Source organism: Ostrea edulis, chromosome 7 (assembly GCF_947568905.1).
Source record: "Ostrea edulis chromosome 7, xbOstEdul1.1, whole genome shotgun sequence".
Classification (NCBI taxonomy): Eukaryota; Metazoa; Mollusca; class Bivalvia; order Ostreida; family Ostreidae; genus Ostrea; species Ostrea edulis.
The window spans coordinates 23,142,228-23,155,728 of record NC_079170.1 but is presented as its reverse complement, the minus strand read 5'-3'; the positions used below and the strand labels follow the sequence as shown (position 1 = coordinate 23,155,728).

General features: G+C 35.5%; 1 long non-coding RNA gene across 1 annotated transcript; it reads left to right on the top strand.

Moving 5' to 3' along the window:
* Nucleotides 1–9,036: 9,036 nt before the first annotated feature.
* On the top strand, nucleotides 9,037–13,237 carry LOC130047937 (uncharacterized). Its single transcript, XR_008796752.1, has 3 exons — nucleotides 9,037–11,196; nucleotides 11,566–11,911; nucleotides 12,482–13,237. It is a non-coding gene; the product is annotated as an uncharacterized LOC130047937 (long non-coding RNA).
* Nucleotides 13,238–13,501: the final 264 nt, after the last annotated feature.

The following is a 13,501-nucleotide window of genomic DNA, read 5'->3' as shown; positions in this document are numbered from 1 at the left end:
TTTCGGGTAGTTCAGTAAATAGAAAGTTCTGTACTGATCATTTCCTCAGGTCGATGTATCTGCGAGGAATGATTGACACAAAATGTAAGTAGGGATATTTAATACTGTTAGGAGTGTTGAGGTGTTGACACTCCTAACAGTATTAAATAAATATTGCGTTCACCGTTTGCTCTGCATTCGTTCACCGTTCGGTTTGCGTTCGTTCACCGTCCGCTCACCGTATTGTTTGTTTACTGCATCTATATTGACTCCTTTTGGGGGTGTTTGTTAATAACAGGTATCCCAAACGATCGAGCTCGTAAAGTTTGAAGCCATACATGAACACCTGTTAATTATGGGTGTCACTACGCATGTAAATTATAGTGTTTTCCTTTTCACATGTATTATTTATATATCATACCCATGCATTAAATGTATCTGTACATGTAATGATATACACAATGTACATACGAAATTTGCTTTTGTTTGTGTATGACTGTTGCGTGTATTAAATGTACAATTTGCGATACTTTCATGAAATATATACATGTATACTCGGTACTTGTACAAAAATTTATTACATTGAATATATCCAGAACTGTAAAATATGCTGTATCACGATTCCGGTTTATTTAATTTTTTATTGATTGATGAAATATACATGTACATGTATTTTATTACTTGATTATGAAATAAGTAAAATTCCAGGGAAAACTTCGAAACATTCCGAGTAAATAGATCATTTTGCGTTCAGCGTGCGCTCAGCGTTCGTTCGCCGTTCACTTTGCGCTCTGCATTTGTTCACTGTTCACTAAATTGCGTTCACCGTTTGCTCTGCATTCGTTCACCGTTCGCTCTGCGTTCGTTCACCGTTCGCTCACCGTGCGTTCATCGTTCGCTCACTGTGTGTTCACCGTTCGCTCACCGTTCAAGTGGGAGAGAAGAAAGTTTCAGGGACTGTAACAGCAAACTGTCAATGCAACATTATAACATACAGAATACCACGCTTCTCCGTTGTCTACTTCTCACATGTATGAAAGATAAAGATCACAAACAATGATCAATCCCATAACTCCTATAAGCAATACAAAAAGAGTGTTGGCAAACACGGACCCCTGGGAAACACAAGACGTGGAACCAGGTGCCTAGGAAACTTGATCAAGTAAACGGAATTTCTGTTGTCAAAATCATTGTGCCAAGAACGGCCTAACAATCAATATTTAAAAAAAACCTCAAACAACATTTGACACAATATTAGATTGTGTTGGCAAACTTGATTGTTATCAAAACTATGGAAGTTACAAAATGTTGATGTTGAAGCCCTTGTACCATCAGCCCTTTTGTCAGTAGCTTGCATCGATTTAAATACTGATTATTATCACCATCACTATAAATTTTCAACCAACAGTTGAATAGTGGTATATTCTACAGTAAACATTTTACTAATCAATGGTTTGGTCGTTGAATACTAGTAATTAGCTATTCAACTGCTAAGTATTAAATAGTCAAACTATTCATTGACTAAACACAGTTGAAGACGTCACTGAATGATTTCAAAACATCAGATCACACGTATGATTCCAATAATATAATACAAACAACCTGGGTCAACATATATCTTCATGTGTTTTTCTTTTTTTAAGTTTTAAAAGTAACTCTCTCTCCTACAGTTGTAACCAGAAGATGGGGTTTGAGGAATCTGAATCATATTGTACTATAGTTTTAAAGGAATTAGTGACATGAAAAATAAACCCTTATTCCACCAATATCAGTATTTTCACATAACTCATAATTTTGACATCAATAGAGATATTGTAGTTTCCTTGTTCCTTGTTTATTTCCGTGTTTAATAAATGTGGCTATGGAGTTGGTAAAATTATCAGTCATGTATCTAATATTCTTCTCAGTCAGGGAGACGTTTCAAAACATGTAAGTAATTACTTGTATCGATATTCGTGGCAGATGGATTAGGGAATATTTGTTAGGTTGCTACTTTTGAATACCCCCGTATTACTGAAGAAAACCTTATTCATCTTAAAACATGCAAACATTTCATTATGAGTCTTATTGCGAGAGTTGTGGTAATGTAATAACCTAGTGTATATGAGGTAACATCATCGGACACTCATGGTTGGTCGCTCTCCTTTTACCTCCCGTGGGACAAAACGCCGATATTTTTGCATAACTCATTAAAATACATGCCCTTAATTGACATATCGAGGAGCAATGGTAATCGCCGCAAGTATTCCTGGAACTCAGTGTCAACTATAATGTCGGTGCGTGCCCATGAAAGTGTGTGTGTTTTGCTGTGCCACCGTCAAAGATGTAATTATAGATGAAAACTCCATAACGTCTGATTATTTTGGCTAGTACTTCACTGTACCCGTGACCCCCCTTTCGGAAATTCTGGATCCATCTCTGAAATGTTTATTATAATCACTGTTACATGGCATGTGAATGAAATCAGTCATGTATGATACAATCTAACAATTAGATGCAAATTTGAATTAAAATATGGTCTTACAATCCCGTTCACATATCATTTTGTAATTTTCGTAGTTGAGACATCAACTGTGTTTGCACAATGTAAAGTAAGTCAAAATTATTGGTTGAAAATGCGCCGACAACACAACTGGAACAAATTACGGCAGTACTTAATACGCAAGTAAGTTTAACCGATATAAACCGATGGAATTCCAAGTCCGTTAAATACATTGCTCCCGTATGATGGATAAAAGTGGCGAGACTACGAGTGCTGGACATGTACACTCGTAAGTAAAAGTAAAAGCTTGATAACACAGGCTTTTTCTTCTCCTGTCTTTATAGAAACAAATACATCCTCCGCTTCAATAAAGCAGATACACCATTTCACTAAAAGTTTTGTAACTTGTCCAACTTAAACGTAATCAAAATTTCCGCTTCCAAAGCATGTTTTTCTTTGCTGCCAAGGACTGGAAATAAGGGTTTTTTCATTTGTTGAATATCGCAATAATGAATGGTAAAGAGACCAACCACAGAGAGAATGTGATCCACACCTTCCAGCGAAAATAGCGGCCTTGTGTCCCCAGATAGGTATACAGAGAGCGACCGACCGTGAGTTTCCAACGATGATGAGGTAAATACTTGTATATTTAACTATTAATCTCTGAATTAATATTTGAGATGGACCTTCAAGTTCAAATTTAACAGAGAACACACTCTGGTCTAGATAAAAACGTTTAATTTTCATTCATTAATGCAATGATAGAAGTCTAGCAAGAAAATATTGATGTTCACAGGCTTGATTGTCATGTTTGAAAAGCTCAGACAACACCAGAAATTATTTCTTTTAAGATATGAAAAACAGTATATCAATCCCACTGTTTAGTGTTGCTGAGGTGAATGCGTTGCTATGTAACTAACTATAAATGAATAGATTAGATTTCATAACAATAACCTCTTTAATCAAAAACATTGAAAACAGTTTTTCGCAGCCAATTATAGAACACATTTTATTTTCATGACCCTCTTGTCAATTATTTGATTTAGATTATAATAGGTACTCAGTACACCTTGCTTGTTGTAAGAAGCGACTACATGGGACGGTCTTTATGATGAGACCGCAAATCCGAGGTACCGTGTCACAGCAGGTGTGACACAATTGAGATCCCAACCAGCTCAAACGCAACAACCGACCATCATAGGCCTACATTTTGCAGTCCTTCACCTGCAATGGTGACGTCTCCATATGAGAGAAAAATTCTCGAGGCAAACATTTAAAAAATTAGAACTGACCAAGCGATTGACATGTATGCTACATCCCTTCATCTCTCCTCCATCCACAAATGTGTACGACCACGTACTACCCTGTTATGTTTTGAGCCATACAAAAGAGTGGCGTCTGTGAAAATGTACACTTGTGCATGTTCAAGCTGACTGTTTTCCATAGCATCCAGTTTTTCATCGATTATATTTTTTCTACAGGGATGTCACAGTCAACGGAAATAGAACATTTCAAAGATTTCATAAGAAGTATAAAGCTTTCAAAATCAATATACTTAATAAAACAACAACATCGATATTTATTACCAAGCGTTGAACAAATTATTAACACATATCTTATATCTGTGAAAGGTGAAGGTAACGAACACTGATATATCTCATCAATCCCATAAGCAATGCGAAATAGATAGTTGCGCAAACACGAATCCCTGGACACTCCAGAGATGGGATCAGGTACCTAGGAGGAGTAAGCATTTCCTGTCGACCAATCATACCCGCTGTGAGCCCCATATCTTGATCAGGTAAAACGAGTTTCCTGTAGTCAAAATCAGTGTGCCACAAACGGTTCAACAATCGGTATGGCACACGTCAGACATCATTTGACCCAATAATAGGTTGTATTTACAAACTAACTCGTTATAACGACCATAGAATTTGTGAAATACTGACCTTAAACGAGACTGTTGAAATCCCTGTACCATCAACTTGTTTGTCATTAGCTTGCCCGACTTAATAACTGACCATACGCAGAACAAGCTCTTGCGTATTGAATGGGTTGAGAGATATAAACACCATATGCAGGTTATAATGCAATATTGCTACTAAAATATGGGAAGTTGACGATGGATAAGCTGTCATAAAGTTGAGTTGTTAGTTTCCCGTTATTATCTATCTTAGATTATACATCATATTCTATCTATCTCTACCACTAACTGATTTAATTTTGATAACAAATAACATAACGACAGGATGCTATAATGGGTACTACAGAAATGAGACAAGTGGAACATGCAGCCGTGAGTAACCAGCTATTACTAAAACTAAAAAAGACTTGATGTTTTGTAACTAGATGTGATAAGAGAAGAATATCATCTTCATAACTATAGAACTAGGGGATACTTGATGTTTTGTAACTAGATATGATATCAGAATATAATTTTATACTATACTTAACTATAGAATTGTTGGTAAAGTTTTCTATGTTTCTATGTGTTTACGTGTCCTTGAGAAATATCGCTTGTGCAGAGTCTTAACTAGCTGTAGGTGAAATTGTTAGAAATGTTGACCCGTGCAGGGCACATTGAGATTTTTTATTCGTGTCAATACATACATGACATGGGACCTCCATTTGTGGGGTCATATCTATTGCCTTTTACTTCTAATTCCGGGTGAAGGAACATTCACCATCTATGTTAAACGTCATACTTTTGATGAAAATCAAAACTGAGTCGTCCGGTCGCGAAACAAAGACTCTCATTACTGCGTTACTACGGCCAGTCGTGGGGAATGTCCTTGAGAATATGAATATTAATTTCAGAATATGTATTCTTATTTCGAATATGATATACAGTTCACTGTCTAAAATATCATTTCATCAATTGCAATGATTCCAATATACTAAATAATATGGAAACAAATAATCTAATGCTTTAATTTCTTTAACTTATAGATCAATAGTGATCGAAAAAAATAATAATGGCTCTCACTAAGTGAATATTTTTATGTTAAGAATGTTTAAAATGTTCAATATTTGCTTTGCAGAATGCACCCCAGGATACATAGGCCCAAATTGTTCAGTACCCTGTGTAGATGGATTATACGGAAAACTTTGTCAACATAAGTGTCCTTCTTTCTGCTCAAACTGTAACATTATAGATGGAAGTTGTCCCAAAGGTTTGTTAGCTATATGGATTATCTTAAATGTTGCTAGACAAAACCAAAAGCATACTCGACGACGAAGACAGCATATTCTAATGCATATATAAGTTGTCTTAATTTCATAAACACATTGCTTTAACTTTTCTGGAAACACAAATTGTTTAATTCTGCTTAATTTGATATACGTAGAAAACCCTGTTACTGCATATCAATTTTCTTCCTCGGTACATTCGAAATATCATATAATCACATATAATCCCAATGTTAAACGTCATACGTTTGATGAAAATCGAAAGCGGGCCGTCTGGTTGCGAAAAAAGTGCCCTCATTACTGGGTTACTACGACTAGTTGTGGGTAATGTCCTTGAAGATATGAATATTAATTTTAGAATATGTTCTGTTATTTCGAATAAGAGGAATATCAAAATCCTGTATTAGGCATATGAAAACAAAGTACGTACCACCTCTCCTTCTGTGTTTAGCAAAGCAGAAGTGATAAAAGAATTAGATAGGTTACTTAAGGAGTATGGTTTGGTTCCAGCTGACAAAGCTTGTAACAACATTATCTTTGTTTGTAAGGCTCATTATTACAACTGTATTTTAAACGAACTTGGCATTAATTTCACGTTTAGTAATCGTATTTATACTCCAACTGCCCTTTCAAAAGATGAACTTCTTCAAAACGATGCTTCAGTTTCAAACACATTTGATAGCCCAGTCAATGGATCAAATGAATATACCGTACCTATATTGGATTCCTAAACTACATAAAATTCTTACAAGCAAAGATACATTGCTACCTTTGCTCCTCACGACAATATTAACAGCCGTGAAAGAGAAACCTTAAACTGACTGTACCACAACATATGCCAGAAGTGTAAATTGCGTAACATTGTTTTTCGAAAACAAATGTGTAAATCAGACATGTGTAAATCAGACAGTTCACTGTCTGAAAGATCATTTCATGAACTACAATGATACCAATTTACCGAACAATATGTGAACTAGTAATGTAATGTTTAAATTTAACTTATAGATCAATAGTAATCGAGAGAAAAATGACTCGCTAAATGACTATTTCTTATGTTAAGAATGTGTATCAAGTGTTCAATGTTTGCTTTGACAGAATGCCCCCTAGGATACACAGGACAAAATTGTTCCGTACCCTGTGTAAATGGATTCTACGAACAGAATTGTCAATATAACTGTTCTTCCACCTGCTCAAACTGTAACAGTATCGATGGAAGTTGTCCCAAAGGTTTGTTTATTTTAAGAATGTTATCAAATATTTCGAGACAAAACCAAAAGCATAATTGACGACGGAGACAGCATACGATAATGCATATATAGTTTGGCTCAATTTCACAAAGACGCTCACATTATTACAAGCGGCACATTCATGTAGCATAATACTTTTCTATACAGAAATTGATTGATTATTTCACGTCCCGTCGAAACTTTTTCAATCACATTGAAACGTCTACATACAGCTTCATGGTCCCAAAAGCGACACAGTAAGAAAACAATGAAGATACCAAACCGTGATGAATTACATACAATTTAGAAAGAATACGAAATTAAAAATAGGGCAAACACGGATCCCTGGATACACCAAAGGTGGGATTAGGTGCCTGGGAGGATTAAGCATTGTTGATCGGTCACACCCTCCGTCAGCCCTTTATTTTCATCGGGTAAAAGACGTAATATGTAGCCAAAATCCGTGTGTAAAGCTCGGCCTAACAATCGGTATGAATTAATTCATACAGCGCTTGATCTTACGACGGGTCATATTTGTAAATTTTGATCGTTATGATTACCATGGATTTATGAAATGCTGAATTTAAAAAAGGCTGTTGAAATTCGAAATCCGCTAGTGGACCAAAAACTCTTGGGTTCCGAATATGTTGAAACCCCTGTAAGATCAACTTATTTGTCACTAGCCTACCTTGATATTAAAGCTGATGATACGCGAATCATACTTATGTTAAACAGTTGAGGGAAATAAACATCATATTCCAATGATAATGGCATATTGTTAAATAATTATGGCATATGGACAAGAGCAAAATCAGTGCGATCTGAAAAATGTAAAACTTACACGGTATCAATTTTGATGCACCAGATGCGCATTTCGACAAACAATGTATCTTTAGGGATGCTGAACCGAAATGTTTGAAATCCGAAATAACGATAAACTTGCTAGAGCTATACCATGGGAAAATAGAGTGCCTTAAGTGGATTCAAATTCGTCTAAGGATAAGAGTTATGCATGAGGGAGATAATCCTTAAATTTGAAATGAATTTTTTAAATTTTATCACATCAATTAACTATACTTCTGTATTTTCAAGCTAGTAACGAAGTACGTTGCTGCTGTAGAGACCCCCGAGGACTAACAGTCCACCAGCAGAGGCCCCGACCCAGGGGTCAATATGTAAAATGTATCTAAACATCTACAGTATTTATTTTCTTTATTTGCGAAGAATAAATGATACATGTTAGAGATTACTCCTGAAATGTATGATCGGAGCACGGTTTTCTTGAAGGCAGGTTAACTTTAACACAGTGGTTAGGTTTAATGCAATGATAAGTCCTTATCAAGTGATTAGCTAACGCAATGGTTAAATCCTGTTTTTCAAAAACAATTTAACGTAATGGTTAGCTAACACTGTATTATATGGGTTAATCACTTCTTAACCATTTGATTACCCATGATGTACTTCCACTTCCTATGTACACAAAATGGCCTAAATTGTCTGCAAAATTGGGAAGAAAAGAAGAAGTGTTAATTTCAGCATTGCAGAAACCAACATAATATGCAATCTGGTAAAGGAACATCCCATATTAGAGTCCAAGTTACTCTGTTACAAATATTGAGATGTCAAACAAAAGTATACTGAACACCGGAGGGAGAAAAAGAAGACAGGAGAAGGTCCCCGCCAAAACCTCTATCACAATCTATGATGGAGGTAGTTGACATGCACCGGGATTCTTCTTATTTTTTCAGAAATCGTGGGGGTAATGGAGACCTCCCTTTGGGACCAATCTGGTTTGTTAGTTTTATTATATATTTGAAAGAGCAATCACATTTACATAGTCATGTATTTTTTCTGCTTAATTTATACATGTGTTACACTTGTTGTTCCTGTATGCACCTCTGAGTATGACATTGACACCAGACTCATAAAACATTCCAATGAAGTGATATTTAAGTGGAATTCATTCTCTAAGCTTACAGAGTATGTTTTTTTTTAAATGAATTCAACACGGAAAATATTTCTATTCATGCAATTTAACTCAGAATGAACTGAAAAATTTAGTCCAATGTAATGATTCGTCTGCTCTTCATTTTCTCAAGGGCAATATATATTTGTCTTTTTTGTATCATTGATAATAAAATAACTACATTTGTTCATTAAGGTACATATCGATCAATTTGAACTGCTATTAATAGGTTTACATTCAAAAATAGCAATTACAAGTAAATGTGTGTAATAGCACCACAAACGTAACATTTTAAATGATTCGAGGGTTCCTAAGGTCAATGCGAAATAGTTACCATCATGATCACAGACTGTTTGCACGTTTATGATGTGAAATTATTTCCTATTAACATAGGCGTTTTCGTCTGAGGTAGGTGTAATAATTCAGACATGGGTTCCATCGAACAGCCGATGACACTGGGAACGCCGGTTTGCTGGTAAAAACCGGTTCTTATTAACACCATTACCATGTTTGTTGTTGGTCATGTAATGAAGCGTCCTGCCCGAATGTCCGACTGACAATTGCGTCAGTAACTTCTTTCACAGCGTTAACCCCCTTCCCCACAATCACGCACTTTAACGAATATACCGTTGCTCCACAATCATGCACTTTAACGCACTTTCAACGTGCATTTATTTTACTGTGTTACTTTTTGTTAATGTAGCGAAAAGTTAATTTTTTAATCCAATACATGGGAAAATTCATTCCATAGTATATATAACGTCGTAATTGATCATAAACGTAAACACATATGTCATTTCACTTAACATCTTGGGGTGTGCGACAAAAAGTGACAATATGAGCGATTCACCGGATTTATTCGATACATGTAGTTCCGACAGTAGCGAAAACACAGATTCGGAAGATATATCCATTGCGGACTCGGACATTTTCGATTTAGAAGATGAACTAGTTCAACCATTACAGCCTTTAGAACTTGAATGGTCCTCTGAATTAGAAGCTACAGAGACACCGCCATTTTTGTGTGAAGTTGGACCCTCGCATAATCTGCGACGGTCAGACAATGAGAAGAGCTTCTTTGATTTGATTTTTGATGAAAGATGCATTGAGGTATTGACCGAGGGAACAAATAAATATTCCAAAGAGACACAAGAGTTGATAGGTAGAGTATTATTAATATATTTGTAGTTTATTTACATAAGGGAATACCGGGTAATCTTTGTTAAATGTAAACAAAATAAATTTTCAAAAGTATCATTAAAATCGCTTATTGTAGGCCCACAATAATAAAACTTGCAGTGATTTTGATTTGATTCGTCTAATCCTAATTTCAACAGATGCGTTGCATTTAGATTCACACAGGCCTACTTTTTTAAATTCTTATTTCTAATCATTGAAAGCTTGCAGGAAATTTAGATTGATTAGATATTTCGCATAAGTTACGTACTTTTTATATTCACCCCTTTCGCCTACGCAAATGCTGAACATCTTACATAGGAAATTGACTTTGAGGTTATTGGGCGAAAATAAGAACTTTGTAATACTATACAGTAATCATTTTCATTTTGACATTTGTGAATTCATTTTATTTTGGAACAACATCACATTGTTGTGTTTTTTTTTTACACGATTCACGAGAAATTATAGCTAAAGGAGCTAGCTGTCAAAGTTGGTGGGTTATTGTTAAATAAAAAACTTTTGGGGTTTTTGTTCGGTGGTTAACTTGGTGGATATATAAATACAATATGGTTCGAACAACCACCCTGTCATTTTAAATTTTTACCATTTTTATACTTACACTGACAAATCAACTGCTGAATGATGTCACAACTCTGTAAAACAGTAAAAATCCCTATGTGTGTTATATCTATATAGACACCAAACGGGAATGTAGCAATACTTATTGGACAGAGTCGGATAACTTTTGAGCTAAACGCGGGGCCATTTGTATAAATCAATATGACATGTATATTATTTGGAATACTTCTATCCACATCATAAAATAATGTCACGTTACCCGGATAGTTTTGGATTTTACAAAATCTGATAAAATAAAATTTCCAATTGCTATCAGGTCATGATCCAGCCTGGTATGATTGTACAACAGATAAAATGAGAACGTACCTGGGCCTGTTCATCATCATGGGTATTAACAAGTTACCAGACTACAAACTCCACTGGAGCAAAAATACGTTTTCGCAAACCCTGGGTTTATTCATGTAATGCCAGTCCGAAGATACGAGAAGATAACTCAATACCTCCATTGTAGTTCCGCGGACACTGATGACCCGCTCTGTAAAATTCGCCTCATCTTGGAAAATATCTCAAAACGTTACAAACCCCGACAATACCAGGTAATTGACGAGGGTATGATGGCATATAAAGGGCGCCACAATGTACTGTTATACTGATTGTGTATAATATACTTAATACATTCAAATAATTTTGATTTCAGTCATCCCTTTTTATAGAAAAAAAGTGGAGAAATTATGTATTAAATGTATACAAGTAATAGTTAGACAAAAACAATCTTAGTTAATAACAAGTGATTGAGACTACCCCCCCCCCCCCCCACCCATACGTACATGCATGTATTTGCATTGCCATTATGTAAAAGTTAATCAAAACCGATATTTACTTTGTTATTAGAGATTTTTCATCCACGAATTTTGAGGTACGTTTATGCTAACCATGTATGTAAATTATGATCGCTGTTATTGTAGACTAAACAGTATATTCCATCCAAACCAACACGTTGGAGGCTGACAGTTTGGTTACGATGTGATGGTGTTACTGCCTTTTGTCATCAAGTGGACCTGTATCTCGACAGAGATCAATACAGATGGATCCGGAAATCTGTTGGTCATGCGGTAGTGAAAAAATTGACCAAAGGATTGGAAGGAAGGAATTTCCATTTATTTTATGACAATTTTTCCACATCTATATCCCTTGCGAGGTCACTACTTGAAAAGAGGATATTTTCATGTGGAACAATCATAAGAACAGGAAGGGATTTCCATCAGATTTGAAGATCCTACCTCGCATGTCTCAAGGAGAATATGCCATACGGTATTTATCAAATTGGTATTAAATACCCGCACCTAAATTACTTTGAAATATGGAAAGTGTAAGGGGCTAGATCAAAAGTTCAATGTCTGACGAAAAACTAAATTCACATATTTTCCTCAAGACCCCCACCCCACCCTTAGAACTAAATGAAAGGTAAAAATTACGAAAAGTGATCAAAATAAACCAACTATGATGAATGTTGAAACTAATCGATTAACGAGTAAAAGCATACGAATATATATCACTCTGTATACCTTTTCTACTGTTTATTTACAAATTAAAGTGTTCATTAAAACTATTAAATGTTCATTAAATTGTAACATTATAATGTGGTTTTTAACAGTCACATGTCTTTTTTTCTTTTTCCACGTAAGTGCAATATATGTTAGATGACAAGAACTTACGGGAGTTTTCACCCCTCCCCCTAACTAATTGAATTGATATTTTCATCCGACATCGATCTTTTGATCTCGCTCCTAATGATAATGAATTAAAGTACTTAAGAAATGGCGTGCGCCATACGCAGAGTATAGGACTTGAATACACGTGAATATGTATTTGTTCTTCTAGGCAGGATGGTCAGCTGACTGCCACATTATGGATGGACAGTCGACCTCTTGCAGTATTGTCGACTGTTTCATCTCCAGTGGAAATGAGTACGAATGAAAATCGGCGCCTTAAGGATTGGGTTGTAGTTTTCATTCCCTGACCACAGAGTGTTGGTCAATACCAATCATTTTTCCGAGGCGTTGACATTTTTGACCAGTTACGATCGAAATATTCAGTTGGTCGGCCCATCAAAAAATGGTAGAAATATGTCATGTACTTCCTGATCAACACAGCAATCATTAACATATTTCTCATCATGAAGGACAGTGCAGATCTGCCCAAGAAGAGGTACAGACAGCTTGACTTCCGCCTATCACTTGCACAACTCCTAATCGGAGTATTCAGGACACCACAAAAGACAGCTACCAGGCGACCACAAACCTTAAATTCTACAACCCATAAGTTCGGTAGACTGTCAATCAAACGGTCTTATTGCAAATCCTGCTCTAAAGCTGTTCCGGAAAAGAGGAAGGACACAGCATACGGATGCCAGTTGTGTGATGTACATTTATGTGGAAAACAATGCTTTGTTTTATTTCACAATTTCTTGAGCACTGAAGAGTGATTATCGAAAATTTACAACATAGTAAAATCTTATTTACACGACGTGTTGCAGAAATATTCCAATTAGTCTGAATAAATGAAAACGTTAAAACTTGTGTAAAACTAAATCGATTACGTTTCCGTTGTCATGTTTGTTTGAAATGAAGATTAAATTTAACAACAAGATTGCTTGAAGTGAAAACAAAAATCTAAATCATATTTCGAATAAAAATAAACGAATTTAACGATGATAAACCATTTGAAAAGAAAATATTTTACATCTATATTCATCGTAAATTTTGACTTGCTTCTACTCCCGATTCGAAAGTAATAAAGTGTCAGCTTTTATAATAGCTATTCACGGTAAGCTAAATTAATATATGAGAATGGAAAACGTTGCGAAAAAATGTGTTAAAAATTCCGATTTTTTGCAAATCA